The sequence below is a fragment of the Choristoneura fumiferana genome, chromosome 21 (genome assembly GCF_025370935.1).
Source record: "Choristoneura fumiferana chromosome 21, NRCan_CFum_1, whole genome shotgun sequence".
Classification (NCBI taxonomy): Eukaryota; Metazoa; Arthropoda; class Insecta; order Lepidoptera; family Tortricidae; genus Choristoneura; species Choristoneura fumiferana.
The window spans coordinates 3173874-3179222 of NC_133492.1; the positions used below are offsets into that span (position 1 = coordinate 3173874).

The 5349-nt window shown below is 33.7% G+C and overlaps 1 long non-coding RNA gene across 1 annotated transcript; it reads left to right on the forward strand.

The window, feature by feature from the left end:
• The first annotated feature begins 1327 nt into the window (after window positions 1-1327).
• Window positions 1328-4327, forward strand: LOC141439568 (uncharacterized). Its single transcript, XR_012452607.1, has 3 exons — window positions 1328-1912; window positions 2520-2625; window positions 3105-4327. It is a non-coding gene; the product is annotated as an uncharacterized lncRNA (long non-coding RNA).
• Window positions 4328-5349: the final 1022 nt, after the last annotated feature.

A 5349-nucleotide genomic window follows, 5' to 3' on the forward strand; every position in this document is an offset into this window, starting at 1 on the left:
CGGTTCAGTGGTTTCGACGTGAAAGCGTAACAGACAGACAGACAGACAGACAGACAGACAGACAGACAGAGACAGACAGACAGACAGACAGTTACTTTCGCATTTATAATATTAGTAGGGATAGTAGGGATTGTTTATAATATTAGTAGGGATTGGCGCCTGTTGCAGACGTAACTTTTAGACTGGGCACAATGAAAAAGGGATTTAAGAACACAAACACAACCTAATTTTAAACATAATGTAATCGATTCTACTCTCGATTCTGAACAAACTACTTCAGTTATTTCAGTTTTCAGTTAGGTATTTAATTAACACCTTGTATGCATTGCGAATACCAGATCTGATGATGGGTATACCGGGTGTGGCCTGTAATACGAGCAAATAATTAAAACTAGATCGTACTTATCAAACTGAACAAAATTAGTTCAGCGACTTTTAAAAATATATATTTTTTTAATTTTTATTACATTTTAAAGTTTATTCGAAGAAGAAATGTAAAGCAAAATGCTTGATGTTTGTAGCGTGACAGACGACGTCAGTTGGGTACTAGGGTGGCGTACATTGATAACAAACAGTGTTTAATTTGTATGAAAACGGGATAATCTAAAGACTCCATTATTTTTAAAAGTCGCGGAACTAATGTTGTTGAGTTTGACGAGTATGATCTATGAACTAAAAGAATTTCCTTGCTCACCCGCGACCTTACGATCGCGATTTATCGTAAGGTCGCGGGTGAGCAAGGAAATTCTTTTAGTTCATTGATATGGTATCGTAAGGTCGCGGGTGAGCAAGGAAATTCTTTTAGTTCATTGATATGGACCTCCGCAAAGTAACGCCTGATTCAATAAATTAGAGTATGATCTATGTTTTAATTACTTGCTCATATTACAGGCGACACCCGGTATGTGTGCGAAGCAGCGGGTCTTTACTCGAGTCTGGCGGTATTTTAATAAAACCCATAATCCACCTCATATTAAATGATATTGTAACGGACTCACGTCTTAAACCGAGTTTAGCTCGACTGTTTCGGGCTATTTCGTAGCCCTTCTTCTCAGGAGCACGCGACTCGGCGGCTGCCGCAACACGCACACTACCGCTCTGCTCGCGCGACATGTCGAGCTAAACTCGGTTTAAGACGTGAGTTAACCGTTACAATATCATTTAATATGAGTGAGTCTAACGGTAGTTTCATGTTCATAATCCACCTACAGAATAATAAATTGTTATAACAAATGAACACCGCTCTAAACCTTTTAAGTATAGAAGTTTGCGATTACTTCTTAGCTGAGGGTTTTGGAGTAATTATAATAATAATCCACCCCTTAAGACGACGAATTGGGCATTTTGGTGAAAAACATCTAGTTTTATCTCAGCAATTACAAAACATATCAAAGTGATATTTGAAAACCTGATTCTTCATTTCAATGACTTTGTTTTCCAAGTTGCCGAAACACGATTCGTAAAATTTTATAGCACAGAAAAAAATATCAAAGATACCTCTTGTAAGACAGGGATTTGCTTGTTACAGGCAACCCAGATCAAATTAAGATTCCAAATTTTCATATTAAATTAGTTTTAACCCATACTTCAACCTTCAAGTTGGATTTTATTTTATTAAATTGTAATTTGTAGTTGAAACGACAAAAACCGTTTTGTCGCTTACGACATTTTAATATAAGCTAGCGCGCGCTCGTATTTTGTATGAAACCCTATGAAACCAGTCCCCTCTCAGCGCATGCCTCAGACCGCCGCCGGCGTTGTCAGCGACGGACCTATGCTAGTCGAACTGCCACGCGCCATCGATCGCATATAAAATAATACCGAGCAATAAATGGGAAAAAAATGTCGGATCTTCAAAAAGGAAAAAGAAAGGTTGTTTAATTCATAAATGTATGGTTATGATTAAGAAAAGGTGAGTAATCATTATATTTCTACAGTTCACTGGCACAAAACGTAAACAAATCGCCATGACAACGTCAGTTCTTAGTTTGTCGCCATGACGGTTCATCACATATGACATACTAACAAAATAATATGATATTTACATCGAAAGTAACAGAGCTATATTTCCAAAATTTTTATTGATATAATGTGATATTTTGGTATCTTACGGACATTTAAAAGGCATTCGATTACGGTTTATGCTAGTGCTGCATTCTGACGGCAGAACATTGCAGTAATATTCCCTATCTGCTTCTAGTTTTATACGAGTATAATAGGTAATACCTAAGTACTTACCTACTTTTTAGATAGGTAAGTAGGTAGGTAGGTAAGGTAATTAATAGTTAAAAATATTCTAAAGTATGTGTGTGAACCAATAGTGAAGTGAAAGAACCTAAGTACGCGAAAACATTAACTTCTAAACTTTAGAAATCTAAAGGTACTGTAGAAAATCGATTTTATTCCTTTAATTATTGCAATTCAGTGTTTGTACAAAAAGCCATTGACTATACTTACAAAACTATTCATATTTCAATAAGCAGTAACACAAATAATAAAAACACATTATTATCTTTCAGGAAGCAATCATTAGAACAAAGTTCTGAGAATAAAGTCATGGAGCCGTCTTCGAATTTAGGTGGAAATAAAACAATGTCAATCGATTTTATGCAAGGGTATGTAGTGGTATGTATCCATATTAATTTTAAAGATCTACTTACTTTGAATATAAACTCAAGTTAATATCGCTTCATTTTAATTTCGTTTCTTTAGAAAACGAGAAAATTCGCCAATGTATGCAGTTACAAAATGTATTAATCTCGTAAGATTTTAGTACCTACCTGGGCGTTTTCACAAAAAAGCGTATTCATTCTTTTTTTTTCAATTTTGGAAAAATATAGTTTTTCCTTCTCAGAATCAAAAGTACAATCGATTCCGATGGTTTAAAAAAAAGTCCCTATCAAAAATGACAGTTTTGTAACGTTTTTTTTTTCATACACTCGGTATGGGCGTCACAAAACTGATTCATAAAGTTTATATGAAAAAATTAAATACATTTTGAAAGAAAAGGTACACTTTTTTTTGAAAACGCCTACCTACCTACATAGTAATTATAGTATAATTAATAACAAATTCAAGTTTATAAATAAGAAAATTTATTTAAGGACTGCAGATAAGAATAATAAGGACCTTCTTGAAGAAACTATGTAGGTCTACAGCTACAGTAAGTATTTCTTTTATTGCCAATTTTTACGTGAGCAGAATAAAGATCATATTTTTTGGTTTGAAACTTGTAAAAATGTTTTTTTTTTCTATTATAGATAGAAATATAATGTGAGAAAAATAACTCATCTCTCAACATAGTATTAGAATGCGCATCTGAAGTATCAGTAAGTTTTGTATTAACTTAAAGCCAGTAAACGAATGTACTTATACTTTGGTGTACAATAAAGAGTCGGAGTATTGTATTGTTTTGTACTTAGGTTCTAAAAAGGTTAATTTTAAAGATATAAGACAGCTTTTTTCTACTTTGCCTTTTTTTACTGTGATTTCACTGTATAGTCAGCACCCAAAGTAGCGGATCATTTTTTTACTTTGTCGTATTAGGATATTGCCAAATTTGTATGGTGTAAGTACGTTGTTGTATAACGACAAAGTTTAAAAATACGCAGCTACTTTTGATGCTGACCGTACTGATCTGTGGTGTTACGAATATTTGTATTGTACTAAAAATAACACAGTTGAACCTTAAATAAAAAGTTGACCCTTACAATATCTAGAGTAAAATAAACGTTTGTTTCAGATTGAGACCGAAAATCAAGATTTGGGGCACCGAATAATTGATTTTAATCATTTTATAATGGAACTTGTAAAACTTTCTCAGCATAAGTGTTCGTTTGATTGCAGATTAGCTATAATGAAATTAGTTTCTGAAAATCAAGTACGAGTAGGCTTGCAATCTGAGTTTTCGGTGTGTAGCTAACGTTGACAACTCAAATTATGTTATGTCAGTTTCCGAATAATAACGGTGTTAAATTTGGGTAATTCTGGGAAAATACAAACAAACATAGATGCACGGAAAAACCAGAAAAAGAGACCAGCGCTTTCCTGATTTTTCTGATCTATGTTTCAGTTTGTATTTTCGATGTGGATTTTACGGGATGATCGTAAAAGTAACAAAATTTGGAGTTGAAATAAAAAAAATACAAAAAGACTCCAAAAACCAATCTTAATTCTGGGAAGAATAAAATACAGATTAATTGTTTGGTGCCGACCGTTGCCGGCGGTGATGGCGGAAAAAAGGCCTTTATTTCTAAGAGTTATCTCCTTATATACTAGTTTAACAACGCCCTCTTCGAGCTGTTTATAGAAGTTATTGGTTAAATACAGCCATTGGCAGATCTTGTAGATCTAAATGAATTAACAAACGGCTATAAATGATTGTGTTGTCTTTTAATAATGTTTGTGTAAATAATATTTTTTAATATAAATAAGTAAAATGTAAAATATAAATACCTATGTAAATTAGTAAATAACTGTGTTAAGTGTAAATAAGTAAAATATTAATATTAAAAAAGATAAATATAAAAATTACCTGTAAAACCGTATGTTTGTATTATTTACTTTTTGCTCTGCAGTACTTGCCTACATTTACGGCCCGAGATTTCTTATGTCTAATGGGTCTCAACCTACTTACTATCAAATGGACAATATATTATGGTGGCAGGCGAAATCTATAAATTTAATTTTTAATACAAGCTCTTGTCGACTGTGCTTTTTGTGGATTGTACTTGCACTGTCATCCACCCCACATAAGTACCTATGCCAAATTCCACGTCAATCAGACCACTAGAAGTGAGTCAAAATTCACTTGCAAGATTTTACAAACAACAACACACAATACAAATATTGCAAGTTAATAAAATTTTGTAAAATAGTTCCATAAGAATAAAAAATTGAACCGACTACAAAAAACCATGAAAATAATTTTCTACCATTCAGAAATCGGTGCCTCAGCACGAGCCAGCAGGAGTGGACCTATATAGTCGTCTACCTCACCTACATACTATACGAGTATATTGGGCTTCAATTACTCCTGCTGGCTCGTGCTGAGGCACCGACTTCTGAATGGTAGAAAATTATTTTCATGGTTTTTTGTAGTCAGTTCAATTTTTCGTTATATTTTTTTTTTCACGCCTTTCAGTGTAAAAGATCTAAGAAATTGCTTTTTCCGATGCAGAGACTTTCATTATTGAGGAGTCCTGGTGCATCGTCACCCGTTCCATTTCACCATATGCATTACGATTAACTTAAATTGCTTAGCAACTGTGTTAAAGTCATTGAAATTCAACCCGTGAGGTACTTGTTATCGAGTAGTAGCTCGGTTGGTCAATGTGGTCTTCATCATCA